At 49.4% G+C, this 20,164-nt stretch overlaps 1 long non-coding RNA gene across 1 annotated transcript in view; it reads left to right on the top strand.

Moving 5' to 3' along the window:
* LOC137438470 (uncharacterized) overlaps positions 1-19,349 on the top strand; it is a 39,156-nt gene extending 19,807 nt beyond the window's left edge. The window contains exons 2-3 of the long non-coding RNA XR_010986716.1: positions 9,468-9,527; positions 19,152-19,349. This is a non-coding gene — a long non-coding RNA (uncharacterized LOC137438470). The remainder of the gene's footprint in view (positions 1-9,467; positions 9,528-19,151) is intronic.
* Positions 19,350-20,164: the final 815 nt, after the last annotated feature.

The raw sequence follows: 20,164 nt of genomic DNA, 5'->3' as shown, positions 1-20,164 counted from the left end.
TGATCTTACCGCTCACCTCCATGCTTTCCGCTGCTCACCGCCGTAAATGAAAATTTACGTAAAAAAACATAAACATGTCCTTAAAAGAAAAACCTTAATCAATATTTGACACGTGAAAATTGTAATTTATATGACTAAACGGTGAAATAAAAATCTCAATGAAAATTTCTGTAAAAACCGTAAAAACGTCCGTAAAAGAAATAAATTAATAAATCGAAATTGATATCCAGCAGGAGGTCGATGATGCTTGCCTATAATCATAAAGCTTCTATATATTATGTAACGACGTACAAAGCATGATTTGTTATTGCTTACACAATGTGTAAGCATACCCCACTAGTAAATATAATATACTCACAAACATCCATATTTTAAGTTACTAAATTACTTTTGATATATTTCCCTTTGTCTCAATTTGAACATGAATTCGATGGCATTCAGTGGAGGACCTAATCGTGTAACTTCGGACAGGAAATAATGTCTGTTCTGCAATGACAAAGCAAATCCTCAATGACAAGAGGATTCCCATTCCTCCACACCTGTGACTCGCTCACTCCAACTTTCTACCACACAGTATGCATTCAAGTTAAATGCGAAGGCAACATCCATCACATCCAATGCCTTCCCATTCACAGCTATCTTGGCCTACATATGCCAATGATAAAACTGTATTAGCATAACAACACTTTCAGGGAGATTCTCAAGTGCTTTCTACAAGGCCGTATGGAGAATTGAGTCATATGGCTTCGTCATGTCAACAATGAAGAAGAAATTCTTAGCTTCATGCTCATGTTACTGTTCTCGAAATTGTCGGACTGTGAATATGATGCCTGAAAAATCTCTCCCTTCCCGGACGTCACACTGCAATTCGGGCAGTGCGTCCTCTGCCACTTTCTGCACTCTTTTTTGCAAGATTTTTGCAGAATCTTGCCACATCAAGAAGAGCAGTGTCTCCCCAGTTGTCACAAAGGTAAATGTGTCCCTTCTGAGGTATAAGCACCAGAACAGTGTTGGACCAGTTATTCAGTCCTTCGTTTCCACTCCACATGGCATGTATGAGGTCATAAAGGAACTCGCTGGTGATTTGAGGAACTCAAACTTGCGGCGTGTGGTTTGCCCAAGAAAGGTCATGGCTGATAATAAGGCCCTAAAGTTTGAGTCATATATATATATTGTTACGGACCGCGGATAAGATGTTGTGTTTGCCGAGCGGATGGCCCCGCGGCCGTACAGTTACCCCGACTAACCCGATTCCCCAACGTTGGCCGGATCGCGCCACAGATATTCAATAGGGAAAAGACTAAGGCGACACGGATGTGAAGAAGAAGCAGACAAAAAGGTTGGAAATACGAATATAATTTATTTGCTATTTACAGGCTCAAAATAACCAAGGAAGAAGGAAAGATAAGAAAATAATTTACAGAAGATATTAGACACAGTGCAACGCTAGCTTATACAAACTTAATTAACCCAGGGACAGAACAAACAAGGACAGACTCACGCGGGGAATGATGATAGGACTGGCGGGAGATGGATGGCTGGAGGGAGAGGAAGGTCCAAGGGTACTGCAGCACGATCGGCGGTGCCGTTTCCTCAAAACTGCCGTCAAGGCCCCAAGCTGCTGTTGTTGCTGCTGTGCCCGCCGCTGCTGCTGCTGTGTCTGCTGCTGCTGCTCTGTGTACATCACGTGCTCTTTTTCCCGGACTCGTCTCGTCCAACCACACAACTGAACAACGTGCTTGCTTCTTGCCCAACTCTCTTGCTTGGTCCAACTTTGGCGAGCAAGGCGACGAATAGCAGGCTTTGTGCTTCCCTGGATGATCTCTTTTGGACAAGAATCGCTGCTGGATGATCTCTTTTGGACAAGAATCGCTCCTGGATGATCTCTTCTCCTTTTTTAGTACCTTGTGCGCGCGCTTTTTATAGCGCCTCCGGCGATCAAGCCGCCGGCCTTTAGGACACGCCCATCGGTGTGCTCACCTCGGCCCTGGTTGGTCGCGCGACCCTCTGGCTCCGCCCTTGATGACGACGGGCGGACACACCCTTCTTCCCCGACCCGAGCACATGTTCAATGGTGGTTTTGGAGGGGATGTAATTGGCAATCGAGGCTTGGCAATGATGAAAGGGGGGTGTGAAAGGAATCTACTCTATTTCACTTGGTGCAATGGAGTGTCATCTTAATGGGAGACAAGGCCTTACCCTAATACACATAATAAAGATATAACTATCAACCAGGGGGAAATCTATGATTGGCTGACGTGTATGCTTTATGGACTAATTATGGGACGCCCTTTGACCTTTACACAACACTGGAGGCAGGAGGGTCCAGAATCAAGCAATATTAATAAAACACACAATAAAAAAAAATACAATCCTCATCTCCGCAACACTGCACCCTCCTCCTCTTAGGCACGGCCCGGGCCTATAACTTTAATTTAGTGTGACACGTAGTTGTAGTTCCCTCTACTTTTAACCTGACCCTGAGTGCGACAGTTTTAAAACATAAATAAATATGTCCCGCTGCTCCATTGCACCCTACCTAACAGACTCACACCCACAGCTAACCGAATTGCGGAATGGTCTTCAAACTATACACTGACGGTGGGGAGCATTATTTACAATGACTGCTTTTATTTACAAAACTAACCCAGGACCTGTGATTGTTCTTTTGGGGGGGAGAGACAGTCTGCTCTTCATCAATGCACCATGAAAGCACCCAAAACACACCAAAACACCCTCAAGCACCAATCGGTGCACAGTCATCATTGTTCATCAATAAAAATAAAAACAACAACCCCTAACCCTGCAGGTGGTCTCTTGCTCCTCGGCTCCCTCTGCTGGCTTTTTGCTATTTTCCTGATGTTGTCATCTTCTTTGCTGGCGGCCTATTTGTATCAAAATAAAATGCACCCAACGTGTCCATTTCTTTTTATTTATGGCCCACAGGGGCCGACTATGTATGGTTCACCTGTGGGGCATCGGTGCCCTGTGGCCAAGGTCTGCCAGCAAGATTTCGGGCCCTCATGGCCGGTTCCAGCAGAGGGGCCATGCCCCAACCCATGGGGTCCATCAGTGATGCTCAGCCACAGACATGTGGTCCATAATGTGGTGCATCGATGCAGACAGCTGGTTCTGGGAGTCCCGGGCGCACAATGGCGGACTCACGCATGCTCCCCTCGGCGCCCACTGGCGCACAGGTCCTCATGTGGGAGAAAAAGGGGGGAAGAGACAGATGAGCGAGGGGTAAGGTCACAAGGGTACACATCAAACAAGGCAATGCAAGGCGAAGTGCGTACGGAGAGCGAAGTGAGAAAAGCTCGTCCCTACCGTACGTCACCCCCCCTGTCACCTACACTACCCTTGCCCTTACCCCATATGTACAAAATCTACACATTTACCAATTCGTCGCTAATGTCACTTCTTCCCCATATTTCCCCTATACCAAATTCGTTCCCACAATCCCTCTACTTCAAAATTTGCCATCACCCAATTCATCATCAATCCTCATAAGGAGGAAGAGATGGAACAACAAAGCACAATGTCACACCCACGTCATGATGCGTCTCACAATCCAAACATTTGCATCAATAAAAATAATAAAAACAACCTGGCATGGTGTGGAGGTACGTCATCTCAGGTGAGTGGATGCAGATGGTGCGAGGAGACTTCAATCCTAACTATCCTCTAAATGACTTTAACACACTTTACACTACCCGGGGTCTTTCCCTGCCAATCCATTGGCCAACTTACACGATGGGTTTTAAAAACCAATTCCCATTGACCAAACTGTGGTGCTTCTCAATTTGGGGTCTCACTCCCCCGATTCAACTCCCTGTGCCCTTGTACAATTTCAGGACTGGGGCGTGTAGCTCTCCCAGCAGGTCTACCCACCTGCACACCTCCACCACTGCAGTTGCCACCCGAGCTTACCTAGCTCCTCACCCTAACCTATCTAATTGGGGAAGGCCCCTCCTGGCTCTGTCACCCCTCGGTGCCCTCTGGCACTGGGCTACCCGGGTCCGTCCTCCGGATCCTCGGGCCCCATCCACAACAACTCTACCGGCTCCCAGAGCCCACCTGCGGCCTCACCTGGCCGACATCCTCACAGTGGTGGAGTGCCCAAACCAACTACACACACTAACAGGCTACACGCCCAGCCATTTCCACAACACGAATGCACCCATCCAAATACCATTCTTTCACCCGCACCACAGATGCCAATATCCAACCACAATTTACCTATACCCTCTACCTAACACTTACACTACCCTCCCCGGGTATTCGTGATGGGGGTCCATCCTTCCCCCATTCACACCTTCGCACCATCCACTCCACTCCATAGTTTCCACCATACTCACTCCACGACCATCCATTCCAATACTCCATATATTCCACACTCCATGTATTCCATACAACCATTCTCCATTCACCTGTTGTTGCACACCTGTGCAATCACACCTGGTGCCACCTGCACCCTCCTTCCTTCCTGGACCATTTGGTCAACACAACGCACAATCACCTTCTCTCACTCATACACTGCTCCACACACCTGTTCAGTTGCACACCTGTGCAATCACACCTGTTCCTCACCCACTTTTCACAATACACTTCTGAATTCACCTCCAACACTCACACGGCATCATCTAATCTACCTGTTGCCCTGCTAACTTAGTGCTCCCCGTCTTCCCTTTAAACTAAGCACATACCACGTCATTATCATCCCCTCTAATCTACCTGCGTCCCCACTACAGGTATCATTGTCACTACCTAACCTTAACGTTACCTAAGGTCATCTTCTCTAGATCCCTATCATTACATCCTAACCCTCCCGGGCTAGTTTTCACTGCCAAACCCCATAAAACTAGTGCTCCTTTGCCCCCGCTGTGAGAGATGGCAGAGTTGCCATCCCACCACATCGGGGCATTTCCCACTACCAATTTTGCTCATCAAATTCCAGCTAATCAAAAATTTGCCAATCATCTGCCAATCACTCTACCACTACCAATCATCACTCTGCCAATCCTTTGCCAATCATTAAATTTTGTTTTTCTAATTTCGGGTCCAAAAACACTATCAGTATCACCATCATCACAGTCCGCTATATCCTAGCCTCGGTGCGTCATGACATCATTAAAACCCGGCTTCGCAAACCCGAGCAATGAATTCGGGTGGTTTGGTCGCCTTGGTTGGATCCGTCCGGCATTCACGACTCTGGGGAGGAGGCATGCTCGGGCCGAGGTTCCACGCATCATCGCGGCTCGGTACCTTGCGGTCCCGGGCCCGATGGCTGAGGCTCGCCCGGTCGGAACCCCGTCCCCACCAGGGGGCACCGTTCCGCCCCCTCCCACTCGCCCTTGAACCGGACCGGTCGCCTCGCCCGACAAGGCCCGGACTCGACCGTGCGGGGCGGGACCAAGCCCGAATCGGCAACGACGCTTCGAAGAGAAGCGACGCAGTATCGATCCACGCCGGGCCTGGCATCCAACAAAGCGCACCGCGCCCCGAGTGCTCGCATCGGCTATCCGTCGCCCTAAACGCTACCCCGTTCAACGTCGATGCTTTACTTGCAGGCTCACACCACGCGACCCGTTTCACACTCACAAAGCCCAGCGTTCCAACGCCTCCAGTGCATCCCACAGACTCCGTCCATTCCACCACCGCACTCCCCGTTACACACCACACCTCTCGCGCACACTCGCCGTTCGCACACTCCCTTAACACACCTCGCGCACCGTCTTGCGCACTCTCCCCACTCGGTACGTACTCCGTACCACTCACCATGGGCGTGCTCTCTTGCATCCACCCACTAACGCGCTCAGATGGGCTCTCCCACACTCGCGCTACCACCAACTCAGTTGTGCTTCCTCGCACACGTTCCACCACCACCTTACTCTCCGTGTCACACTCACCCTCGCACGTACACTCCGTATTGCTCTCACTCCCTGTGTCACACTCCGTACACCCCAACGTGCATTCTCGCTCGCACTCGGTATCACACTCACGCTTCGTAACACGCTCACCCATTGATGCACACTTCGTATTGCTCTCACTCCCTGTGTCACACTCCGTACACCCCGACGTGCATTCTCGCTCGCACTCGGTATCACACTCACGCTTCGTAACACGCTCACCCCTTGACGCACACTTCGTATTGCTCTCACTCCCTGTGTCACACTCCGTACACCCCGACGTGCATTCTCGCTCGCACTCGGTGTCACACTCGCGCTTCGTAACACGCTCACCCCTTGACGCACACTTTTTTTTCACACGCGTGCCATTTCCACTCACACGGGACCCTTCACCAACGCCCGGGTGCCATATTGACCCCAATCGCGCGACAATTCTTTTGTCGCCAAACATCCTTCTACAAAATCTACCTGCACAATATACAGCACGACTCACCTGGGGGATCCTTTTCTCCACGCGCACCTGCAAACTTCCATTTGGATTAGCAAGTACATCATCATGATTTGAGCAGGGACTTTGTACATATTCCATCTTTTCCTCCCGTCGCGAGTGGTTTTCTAAGTCCCCGGTCTCTTCAATTTCAATGCCCACTTCCACTTTTTCTTTACTCACCTCGACGACCGTTGGCTTTAATAAAATTCCCTCTACCTCATCGGTCGCCGGCTTTTCCAAACCCCATGTCGTGATTTCTACCCCCGTCATTGTACCCGCGCTTTTCTCCGCTTCGCTCAACCAGCGCGTCTCGACCCGCGTTACCTCCTCGTGCACCCCTGGGACCTGCTCGCCCAACCTGCGGTCTCTGTTCCCTTCCGCCTTTTTCAATCTGGCCATTCGATCCATCTCTTCGTTCAGTTCCTGCCTTGACACTCCCATTGTCGCTAATAATCGCGTCATAAAGGCGTCCATGAGGGCCTGCATGTCAATCCCTCCCACTTGTGCAGCGGGCGCGGCCGCCGTAGCCATGTGCGAGGCACCATTTTGCATCCCTTCAACCACATGCGCGAGAGCACCATTTTGCGCGCCTGAAACCTCCTCAACCACCTCCTCATTGTTCTCCTCCCTCTGATCCTGGGTTACTCCTAACCCCTCTCCTAGTTCACCCACCTGCATCTGATCGCCTTGACTAGCCATGGCGCGATTTCAAAGTTCGGGTTTTTCTTTAAAACAAACCAAATTTCGGCCGCTCCAAATTTTGACCAAATTTTTTTTTTCTAGATGTTTAAAAAATTTGGTTCGGGCCTCGTATCTCACTCCCAGGCACCAATTGTTACTGCCAATAGTACAATTGGTGTTCCAAAATTTGGGCGAAATAAATTTAGTCCCAGGTCCGAATCCGACACTCCTGACACCAATTGTTACGGACTGCGGATAAGATGTTGTGTTTGCCGAGCGGATGGCCCCGCGGCCGTACAGTTACCCCGACTAACCCGATTCCCGAACGTTGGCCGGATCGCGCCACAGATATTCAATAGGGAAAAGACTAAGGCAACACGGATGTGAAGAAGAAGCAGACAAAAAGGTTGGAAATACGAATATAATTTATTTGCTATTTACAGGCACAAAATAACCAAGGAAGAAGGAAAGATAAGAAAATAATTTACTGAAGATATTAGACACAGTGCAACGCTAGCTTATACAAACTTAATTAACCCAGGGACAGAACAAACAAGGACAGACTCACGCGGGGAATGATGATAGGACTGGCGGGAGATGGATGGCTGGAGGGAGAGGAAGGTCCAAGGGTACTGCAGCACGATCGGCGGTGCCGTTTCCTCAAAACTGCCGTCAAGGCCCCAAGCTGCTGTTGTTGCTGCTGTGCCCGCCGCTGCTGCTGCTGTGTCTGCTGCTGCTGCTCTGTGTACATCACGTGCTCTTTTTCCCGGACTCGTCTCGTCCAACCACACAACTGAACAACGTGCTTGCTTCTTGCCCAACTCTCTTGCTTGGTCCAACTTTGGCGAGCAAGGCGACGAATAGCAGGCTTTGTGCTTCCCTGGATGATCTCTTTTGGACAAGAATCGCTGCTGGATGATCTCTTTTGGACAAGAATCGCTGCTGGATGATCTCTTCTCTTTTTTTAGTACCTTGCGCGCGCTCTTTTTATAGCGCCTCCGGCGATCAAGCCGCCGGCCTTTAGGACACGCCCATCGGTGTGCTCACCTCGGCCCTGGTTGGTCGCGCGACCCTCTGGCTCCGCCCTTGATGACGACGGGCGGACACACCCTTCTTCCCCGACCCGAGCACATGTTCAATGGTGGTTTTGGAGGGGATGTAATTGGCAATCGAGGCTTGGCAATGATGAAAGGGGGGTGTGAAAGGAATCTACTCTATTTCACTTGGTGCAATGGAGTGTCATCTTAATGGGAGACAAGGCCTTACCCTAATACACATAATAAAGATATAACTATCAACCAGGGGGAAATCTATGATTGGCTGACGTGTATGCTTTATGGACTAATTATGGGACGCCCTTTGACCTTTACACAACACTGGAGGCAGGAGGGTCCAGAATCAAGCAATATTAATAAAACACACAATAAAAAAAAATACAATCCTCATATCCACAACAATATATATATAGATGGGTGCTGCTGCATGCCTATCTGAAGGATGAGGGATGTCATGGCAGAGTGTGGGGTCATCGGCAAATCGATAAAGAGGATTTTCCAGTGAGTTGGAGTTCGTTGATGATGATTAGGAATAGGACTACATGGAATGTGCAGCAGTATAGCATATGGAAATTCGAGAAGCTTCAACCCTTTCTCAACTTGAGTTTCACATTAAGCAACCTGGAGCTCCATGCCTTCCACTGCTCACCTCCTGCTCTCCATGAGTTCAAAGAAAAACCAAGCAGAGCAACTGTTAATGCCTCACCTATCTGCCTAGTTTCCTAAAACCCCTGAGTTGGTCAACCAGCTACCACAATCACACTCTCTCCACCAATGTAGACAACAGTGGCAATTTTTTTGAAATGCAGCAATCTTCATCTGGTATCTCTCCAGCTCCCTCACAACCACATCCACTTTCCTGTCTTCAGCAGATCTTGTCTCAGGTACCTGCATGCATGTACAAGTGTGATATGAATTGAGTGAAACCATTGTTTGGTGCCGCACACTCAGGTTAACATTAACCCTCACTTGCAATGCTACAGGCCTGTTGGTCAGAAGTACCATTGGGTACCTGCTACACTCAGTCACCCAGCATGAGCAAACCCACAATCAGATCTTCATCAAGTTATTTCTGCTTATTCCATCATGACTGATCTGATGCAGTGTCCCTTTAGTTTAGGACAGTAATATGATTTTGTCAAAGTACCACCACACAACTATGACCTACTTTTTTCCAATATATACTGTTGGAGATTCATCATCTATACGTTAATGCTTACACACAGGACAATCAGTTTGTAACATTCCCTTCTCAAATGATGGGCTTATCGAAGCCAAAAGTAAAATAAACAAAAATGATGTTTTTATCCTTCATCTGTCCCTCTGCACCAGACCTGAAGCAGTAAATCAAGATGGAAGTGATGGGTATGGGTGCACAAAACCAAAGTGACGGTGAGATTATGATTTAGCACACCTTACTGACAGTCTGACAACATATCCTGGGGCTAGGAAATAACGGCGTGTTTACAGCCACACCAAAACCCTAGGATTTCTGTCCGCAGTACCATCATCAAAACTCTCGTCATAAATAACAATACTCAGAAATGGTGGACACAGCAGGGTCAGATCTCGGGCATGTTTTCCGGAATTCTTTCTTTGCAACACACACATAATATGAGGTGGAGCAGCAAATCACTAGTGCGAGCCTCAATCGGAGTTTTCCAGGTAATATGCAATCTTTCTGTCATCATCCCATTTCCAAAACACTTGAGTTCCTCGAAAATCTGTTTCAGGGTTAGAGTCCTATCCCTGAATCTAGTGAAGTACTTATTCATTCCCTCCAATAACTATCCCTCAATATGGTAGTGCACTTTTACATCTCCTCCCTACAACTCCTCATTCCCATAGTAGTGCACTTCCTCTTGCACGTCTCACTACATATGATATTGAACATCTTCATTCCCCGTTATAACCTTCCCTGAATGTGGAAAAACTACTCCCTCTTACGATTCCTCCTCCTTGAATGCAGTTTGGGAGTTTCTTCTTTCCCTCGTACATGGTCTAAAGAGTGAAATACAAGTCAAAAGTCAGAATTTCCCAGTTCTGTATGTAAGCAGCCATATCTTGTCTATGATTGGCAAAAAAAACAAAAACTTATGCCACATTCCATTTACGTTTCACAGAAAATCCTGGACAATGCATGGGCAGCAAGGCCATCTCAAAATAATGTACTAGGAAATTCAACGAAGTGCATTTTCTCAAATCTGGTAGAGCGATCACTGAGGATCAGATCTGGCAATCTTATGTGCACGTGACATTTTACATCCAATATATCAACACGGTGGTGCAATTGGTAATTTGTTAGAATTTTACCCAATTTGATGTTGTTCCATTAACAATATGAATGTTTCCAAAAGCATTTTTCACTCAAGCATATGAAGAGGAAATTTTGTTAACGATCATATATTAATGTTTGTTTGTTAAAATTTGCCCTATATCTCAATTGACAACATTATTGTACGAGTTGGCCATTTTATGAATCACTACATCTACCTTTGCAAGGCATCCAGTCAAGGTTTCTGGAAACCACAAGGCTTTCTGTTGTCTCGACATGATATCAGACGGCTTTGATCACATAAATCTGTTTGTCAAAGCCAGCAGGGGATTATAAGGCCAAACAAACAGATTATAAACAAACAAGAAAGACGGCATGCAGAGCACGATACTTGTGAAATCCCTCAAGCAAGTTTGACCTTAAAAATAATTGGTGGTTGAATTCAATGTCTAAATATGCAAATCCTCTTCAAATTTCAAGTCATTCGGATGAAAATTGACGATTTTAGAAATCAGTCTGTTGACCTTTTCACCTTTACACCTCAAAAACAATTAGTGGTTGAATTCAGTGACGTGATATGCACATCCTGTTCAAAATTCAAGTCAATCTGATGAAAATTGACAATTTTAGAAATTCGGCCTATGTTGACCTTTAGACCTCAAAAATAATTGGTGGTTGAATTCAGTGACCTGATATGAAAATCCTCTTCAAATTTCAAGTCAATCGGATGGACATTGCTGATTTTGGAGATCAGGCCCATGTCGACCTTTTGACTTTTAGACCTCAAAAATAATTGGTGGTTGAATCAGTGACCTGATATGGAAATCCTCTTCAAATGTCAAGTCAATCGGATGAAAATTGAGGATTTTAAAAATTGCACCTAAGTTGTTGACCTTTGGCTTATGTTGACCACAAAAATTATTAGTGGTTGATTCATTCGTCTGATATGTAAATGCTATTCAAATTTCAAGTCAATCATATGAAAATTGACAATTTTAGAAATCTGACCTATGTTGACCTTGTGGCCTATGTTGACCTAAAAAATGATTGGTTAAATTTGTATACCTGGTGTGAAAATCGTTTCTTTCTCCTTTTTTTCTTTTATTGATGAGTTATCGCCCATGGCAAAACCCTTCAAGGCCACCCGAGGTGGGGGCTGCACAATGGAAAGTACAGATATTAGACATTAGACAGAAAGGACATTCCTCTTGGATTAAAATAATTGGTCGTTTAATTAAATGACGAATATGCAAATCCTCTTGCAATTGCAAGTCAATTGGATGAAAATTGATGATTTTAGAAATTCGACAAAGTTGTTGACCTTTGGCCTAAGTTGACCTTTTGAGCTCAAAATCAATAGGCTTATTGCTTATGACCACCTCAACAATTTGGTGAAGTTTTGTGAAGATCGGTTTAAAATTGTGACCTTTAGACAATTCTCGAACAAACAGACAACCAATAAATACGTAGTGCATTCGATACTTGTGAAATCCCAAAAATAAGTTGTTGGCCTTTGTCCTATGTTGACCTCAAAAATAATTGGTGGTTGAATTCAGTGACATGACATGCAAATCGTCTTCACATTTCAAGTCAATTGGATTGAAATCGACATTTTTTAAAATTTGGCCTATGTTGACCATATGGCCTATGTTGACCTCAAAAATATTTAGTTGTTACATTTGTAGACCTGGTATGCAAATCCTCTTCAAATTTCAAGTCAATCGGATGGACATTGCTGATTTTGGAGATCAGGCCCATGTCGACCTTTTGACTTTTAGACCTCAAAAATAATTGGTGGTTGAATCAGTGACCTGATATGGAAATCCTCTTCAAATTTCAAGTCAATCGGATGAAAATTGAGGATTTTAAAAATTGCACCTAAGTTGTTGACCTTTGGCTTATGTTGACCACAAAAATTATTAGTGGTTGATTCATTCGTCTGATATGTAAATGCTATTCAAATTTCAAGTCAATCATATGAAAATTGACAATTTTAGAAATCTGACCTATGCTGACCTTGTGGCCTATGTTGACCTCAAAAATAATTGGTTAAATTTGTATACCTGGTGTGAAAATCCTTTCTTTCTCCTTTTTTTCTTTTATTGATGAGTTATCGCCCATGGCAAAACCCTTTAAGGCCACCCGAGGTGGGGGCTGCACAATGGAAAGTACAGATATTAGACATTAGACAGAAAGGACATTCCTCTTGGATTAAAATAATTGGTGGTTTAATTAAATGACGAATATGCAAATCCTCTTGCGATCACAAGTCAATTGGATGAAATTGATGATTTTAGAAATTCGACAAAGTTGCTGACCTTTGGCGTAAGTTGACCTTTTGACCTCAAAATCAATAGGCTTCTTGCTTATGACCAACTCTACAGTTTCGTGAAGGTTTTATTGAGATCAGTTCAAAAGTGTGACCTGTAGGCGATTGGCATAGACAAACGCGACCAAGCAATATACTTGAAAAATCTTCGCTTTTCGCACGTAATAAGCAAACATAAACAATACAACATCAAAAATATAATGATGCGTTCAGGTCAATTCGAAGGTCAGCCTGGCAAAGCTAGACCCTCGGATGTTCGCAGCCATTATTGTAACACGGACGGCAATGGCCTGATGAAGCAGAGCGCCGCAGATTTTTAAACCAAATCCGGGATGAATCAGCACACAAAGGCAAAACTTTTGAGGCACTCAGGAAACGGTTGGGAAATCTAATCACAAACCCAAGCGTGGCATTTGAGGAGAGATTACCGGCTGGAAAGTGCGGGGAGAGCGAGATTGAAACGGTGGCGTCTTCAGCAGAATTCTGCTGCGCCGTCGTGTTATTGACGAGATTAACTCCGAGGCCCAAGGAAGGTCAGCAATTCACATGGCAACTCGATCGGTTCATACAGGATATGAAAATTGGGCTTTCTCAAAAAAGGCAGAAATTGGAGCTTTGTGTATGACCTGCCCTGCATGGCACATATATCGTCCCCACCTGATGACTCGGATTGTGGAATACTCTCCAGGTCGATCGTCATGCCCTTTGTGCAATAATACATTTGTGGTGTGTCACAAAATAACTTCTTTAATTAGCCACTTGAGTGTGTAAGCTGGATATTGATCGAACATTATACACTATTTCTAAGGGACACTGATCCGCTAAATTAAATGATTTTGAGCATTTGCATAGATACTGTAGAAGAAGCTTGTTGCAAACATAACATAATCATCATCATCACCATCATAATCATCATAATAATAATCATCATCATCCCCTACCGTAAATCTAAAAAAAAAATGGTGTAAGGACTGGTTTTCATGCATTTGACATTGATCACAAAATCTCCAACTCCCTTGGGTCACAGAAACCATGATGCCGAGGATCTATCCTATGGATGTTATCGATCAATCAAAATGTGCTAATAAGAATGTGGAGGATTTAAGGAAAATCAAGAAGACGATTCCTTCACAATTGCATCCTCATTTTTATTTACTCTTTCAAAGACAGTATGGAGAAGATTGTCATGGGGACCGCAAGGCTAACCCCCGCTCTAGCAGGGAATGGCCTTAAAATGCCTGTTGTTGCTGCTGTTGTTGAAAGACAGTGCCTCTCACCAATTCATATCCTGCAATAAGAACTGCAGTTTAACTATTCACATCAAATTGAAGGCCACCATTTTTGAAACAACAATATTGTGGCGGACACGAAAGCTCACTGGCGTGATGGCATCATTCCGCGCACCAAGTGGGCGGCGGCCACGCCCGAGGGGTAAGCGTGGCCTCGGGATATACACCGGGCGTGCAGCCCGGAGCGCTCCAGTGCTACAGTGGAGCTCTTGCAATAAAGACTCTTTTAACTTACTGCGTTGTCCGCTTCCTCCTTGCTAAACAAGTAGCGCGCGTAGCACCGCGCTTCATTGGTGACCCTCCGACGTTCTGGTCAGCCGTCGCTGACCACCCGAACACGCCACAGCAATGGCAACCAACGCGGTCACAATCAAACTCCCCGAGTTCTGGGAGGCGCACTGCCACGTGGTCGCCTCCCTCGGGCCTGGCACGGCCACCCGCGTCGTGTCGGTCCTGAGGAACCCACCGGCCGACGGCAGGTACGAGGCGATCAAGCGTCTCCTCCTCCCCACGTTCGGCCTCACGGTGGACGCACGGGCCGACCGCCTCCTGGACCTCCCCGAGCTCGGTGACACGCGACCGTCGGTCCACATGGACCATATGCGGGTCGCTGATGGGCGACGAAACCCCGAATGCTCTATTCCGGGCGTTATTTCGATGCCAGCTGCCGGCACGAGTATGCCTCGCGTTGGCCGGTTCTGCGACGACGGAACCCCGAGCTCTTGCTGCCGAGGCCGACAAGTTCTTCGCGGCTTTGGACATGCAGGCGAGTTTTGGCGCGGCCGTCGCGCATCCCGAGGCTGATGCACACCTCGTGGCTGATGCTGATGCACACCTCGCGGCCGCCGCCACGCCCTGCCCACCACCGCCGCCGCGGGGAAAACCGCGGCCTCCGCCGCCTCCGCCGCCAACCTGGTGTTTTTTCCACGCCCAGTTCGGCCACGAGGCTCGGCAGTGTCGCCCGCCGTGCTCATTCGGCAGGTCGGGAAACGCCCGGGCCGGCCCTCGGTAGTGGCACTGAGCGCGGGCCGTTCAAACAGCCTACTGTTCATAACGGACACCTTATCCGGGCGCCGTTCCCTTTGCGACACGGGAGCGCAGGTGAGTGTCGTTCCCGCCGGTACGTCCGACAAGCAAACCGCGGGCCAGGGCCCCACGCTGATTGCTGCCAACAGTACGTCCATACGCACATACGGAAAACGCTGCCTCTCTCTGTGGTTCGGAGGGCAGGTTTTCCGGTGGTCGTTCGTCACTGCCGACGTGCCCATGGCACTGCTCGGCGCGGACTTCCTGTGCGCTAATGGGCTGTTGGTGGACGTAAAGCACAGAAGGCTCGTCCAGGCCGAGACGTTCAGCTCGCTCGCTTGCGTGCTGCCCAGCTCGTTGAGCAGCTCACGGAGCGGCTCATCGAGCGGCTCGCCGAGCGGCTTGCTGAGCGGTTCGGTTCCGGCCAGGTTGATCTGTACGCTTCCGGCAGCGGACGAATTCACCCGCCTCCTCGCCGGCTTCCCGGCCCTCACGCGGCCCACCTTCTCGGCGGGGGCCGTCAAGCACGGGGTGGAACACCACATCTCCACCGCCGGGCCACCGGTCTATGCCCGGACACGCCGCCTCGAGCCGACGAAGCTCGCGGTAGCTAAAGCGGAGTTCGCTACGCTGGAGCGGCTCGGCATCGTGCGGCGCTCCGAGAGTGCTTGGGCGTCGCCGCTCCACATCATGCCAAAGCCCGGCGGGGGATGGCGACCGTGCGGGGACTACCGGCGCCTCAAAGATGCCACCACCCCCGACCGCTACCCCGTCCCCCACATCCAGGACTTCTCCGCCCGGTTGGCGGGCATGTCCTTCTTTTCAAAGGTGGACCTCATATGCGGTTACCATCAGGTCCCCGTCAGGCCGGAGGACATCCCGAAGACGGCGGTCATCACGCCATTCGGACTTTTCGAATTTCTTCGGATGCCCTTCGGGTTGAAGAATGCGGCTCAGGCGTTCCAGCGACTAATGGACAGCGCCTTGCGTGACTTGGATTTCGTGTACGTCTACCTGGACGACATCCTCGTTGCCAGCGCGTTCCGCGAAGAGCACCTCCACCATCTCCGCACGCTCTTCAAACGCCTGGGCCAGCTTGGCCTCATCGTGAACCCCGCCAAGTGCCGGTTCGACGTCGCCGAAATCGACTTTTTGGGGCACCGCGCACCAGGCACGGGGCCGTCCCCCTACCGGCCAAGGTGGAGGCGGTGAAGGGGTTTCCGCGCCCCCGCACGATCAAGGGGCTCCAGGAGTTCCTGGGCATGGTAAACTTTTACCATCGGTTCCTGCCCCGCATCGCCCAGCTCCTGCGCCCCCTGCACGAGGCCCTCCGAGGGAAGCCGGGCAAAGGTGACGTTACCTGGACTGAGCAGATGGACGCGGCGTTCGTCGGCGCGAAGCTCGCCTTGGCCAACGCCACCATGCTCGAGCACCCGGCGCCCGATGCACCGATCGCCCTCACCACCGACGCCTCGGACTACGCGGTGGGTGCGGTGCATGAGCAATGGGTGCGTGGTGCTTGGCAACTGCTGGCGTTCTTCAGTCGGCAGCTTCGCCCGCCCGAACGCCGTTATAGTACCTTCGACCGCGAGTTGCTCGGGCTCCACCTGGTGGTCAGGCACTTCCGCCATCTGCTTGAGGGCCGTGCGTTCACGGCCTTCGTCGACCACAAGCCACTGGTCTTCGCGATGGGCAAGGTCACCGAGCCGTGGTCGGCCCGGCAGCAGCGTCACCTCTCGGCCATGTCCGAATATACGACGGACATCCGGCACGTCGCGGGGAAGGACAACCCGGTGGCGGATTGCCTTTCCCGGTCCGTCGCCCACGCAGTCCACCTCGGCATCGACTATGCCCGGATGGCGGCGGACCAGGCCGCCGACCCCGACGTCCAGGCCTTGCGGACCGCCGTCACGGGCCTCCGCATCACCGAGGTGCCGTTCGACGGCGCGGCCCTCTTGTGCGACGTCTCCCTCGGGCGGCCTTGCCCCATCGTGCCCGCGGGCAGCGCCAGGTTTTTGACGCCATCCACGGCCTGTCCCACCCAGGCACGAAGGCCTGCCAGAGTTTGGTCGCCGACAAATTTGTCTGGCATGGCCTCCGGAAGGCCGTCCGCGGCTGGGCCAGAATGTGCCTCGCGTGCCAGCGCGCGAAGGTGCACCGACACACCCAGGCTCCATTGGCCCCGTTTACGGTGCCGGAGCGTAGGTTCGACCACGTTCACGTGGACCTGGTGGGACCTCTGCCACCCTCGCGGGGTTTCACCCATGTCCTCACAATGGTGGACCGCACCACCCGGTGGCCGGAGGCCATGCCTTTGGCGGCGACGACGGCGGCGGACGTCGCGCAGGCGTTCTTCGCCACCTGGGTCGCCCGGTTCGGCGCCCCCTCGGACATCTCGTCCGACCGCGGCCCCCAGTTCACCTCGGAGCTCTGGGGGGCGGTCGCGCGGGGGGTCGGGGTCCAGCTGCACCGAACGACGGCCTACCACCCCCAGGCCAACGGCCTGTGCGAGCGTTTCTACCGCTCGTTGAAGGCCGCGCTCCGAGCCACCCTCAGCGACGGCGGCTGGGTCGACAGGCTCCCCTGGGTCCTGCTGGGCCTCCGGACGGCACCCAAGGACGACCTGCGCGCATCCGCGGCGGAGTTGGTCTTCGGACAACCGCTGCGGGTGCCGGGCGAGTTCCTCCCCGACCCCACGGCACCATGGTCCGCGACGCAGGAGTGCTCCGCGCTGCAGGAGACCGCCCGGAGGTTCGCCCCAGTGCCGACGGCGCACCACGGGCACCCACCTACGCACGTCACCCCGGAGGTTCGCACTGCGGAGTACGTCTTTGTCCGGCACGACGCCCACCGGACACCACTGCGGCCCCCGTACGACGGGCCTTTCCACGTGCTGGAGACCGGGGTGAATCATTTCACCTTGGACATCGGCGGTACTCCCGACCGCGTCTCAGTGGATCGCCTCAAGCCGGCCCACCTCGACGTGGACCACCCACCGCCGATGGCTCGGCCACCGCGTCGAGGCCGCCCCCCTGCGGGCGGACCCCCGGCACCGCCCAGCCCCGCCGTCACGCCGCCCCCCGGTCCGGCACCCATCCCGGGTGCAGCCGGAGGCATCCCAGCTGGCATCCCTGCACCCCGGACGCCGCCAGTCGCCAGAGGGCGCTTCGGCCGGGTCATCCGTTTGCCCCGCAAACTGGCCCTCCAGGTGCGCGGGAATTCTGGGGGGGCACGTGTGGCGGACACGAAAGCTCACTGGCGTGATGGCATCATTCTGCGCACCAAGTGGGCGGCGGCCACGCCCGAGGGGTAGGCGTGGCCTCGGGATATACACCGGGCGCGCAGCCCGGAGCGCTCCAGTACTACAGTGGAGCTCTTGCAATAAAGACTCTTTTAACTTACCGCGTTGTCCACGCTAAACAAGTAGCGCGTCGCACCGCGCTTCAATATTATGCTTTTATTTATTTGTTTATTTATTTCTTTACTGGACTTGACATTCTAGCATACAGCATTGTCTGTAGAAGATTGTAATACTGTATTCTACTGTACAGCCTTAATCCTTTGTACTTATTACTCCCGCCAGGGAGTAATGCATTCGATCGTGCATAATGCATTCGATGTGTGTGTGTGTGTGTGTGTTCGTGTGTTTGTGAACAAGATATCTGGAAAAGTTCTGAACGGATTTGGATGAAAGTTGGTGGGATGCTTGGGATAAGGAAGAATTGATTAGTTTTTGGCGAAGCTCAGGATATTATTCCGGATCCAGGAATTTTTTGAAGGATTGTTTACCATTGGAAGATAGGGCTCATTTTTTTTTTACATTATCTTCTATATATTCTATATTTAACATTGTGATATGAAAATAGTTTTCATATTTGTTGTAAATGTAGTTTAAACTCGTGGTTATGCGTTAGAGCGGTGTATTTTGTTAGCAGCATCATCTTCAAGGTTCGTTTTTTTTTCTAATAAAGACATATTCTGTCATTTTAAAACCACCAAAGTGTGTATTCTGTCTCCCCGTTTCATAAAATTTATCGTTTGATACGTATAATGCTTTAAAACTGTTTTTTTTTTTTCTTTTCTTTTTTTAACCTCAGAAGAGATCAACATTTACCTCAGCGAATGTCAATCGCGGTGTCAGTATTTGATGAACTCATAAAGACTTCGGTGAGTTATAAGTGTGACAAGCATGTGCACGGGATTCTTCCCAGAAGAATGAGTGGTCGCATTAGCTTGTACGACTTAAAATGAGCGAGTTTTGTTTTGACGTTTGGGCCACTTTTACATGTTGTATCCCTAAGGAATGAAACGAACGTTTTTCTGTCTTACAATTTTATTTGAAGTCACACATGCCTCAAAATACACTCACTTATATATAATTGAACGCTGAATCCGAAAATGTAAGTGAAATTGCCTTGTTCTTTTTTTTTACATTATCTTCTATATATTCTAAATATATATCTGTGCAGTGTCTGTCTTGTGTTGTCTTGTCTTGTGTTGTCACTGAACTACTCCCTCAAACGTTTGTGAAATCGTACTATTCCAACTTGACCCACGGCGGGAGTATGCGCTCTACTGAGTGGCGTTCTAGTTCTGTATATTTGACCGTACAACAATCAAACAAACACATTCATCTATTCGTCAACTTTACTGGGTAATGGGATACTGTGTACAGTATTCAGAGTTTCCACAAATTTATGATGATTACGATTACCATTCAAATACCAAACTCGATAAAAAGAAATATTGTTTGTTCAATTGTATTAAAAAAAAGACAATTCGTTCAACTGAGATGAAGATTAAGCTGTTGTGGAGGTCGGTAATGAACAGATATCTCCACAGAGCATTTCCCTGAAGTGGCCCTACACCTAACTTACTTCCTGTCCATTGATCCAGATTCGTTGAATTGCTTTTTGCACTTTCACCACATCCTATCTGCACAAATTAGAGCTGCATATAATATACTCAATGAAATAAGACTAATATGGATTAGAGTCCCTGTATATAGAGAGTTGTGTCAACTCAAATTTGGACGCCATTTTGTGTCTAAGTGTGTCGGATTAGATATACATGTACATTCGCGATATGGGGTGATATATTCTAAACCTGC

The sequence above is a fragment of the Myxine glutinosa genome, chromosome 13 (assembly GCF_964187855.1).
Source record: "Myxine glutinosa chromosome 13, kmMyxGlut1.1, whole genome shotgun sequence".
Classification (NCBI taxonomy): Eukaryota; Metazoa; Chordata; class Myxini; order Myxiniformes; family Myxinidae; genus Myxine; species Myxine glutinosa.
This window is presented reverse-complemented; position numbering and strand designations above follow the sequence as displayed.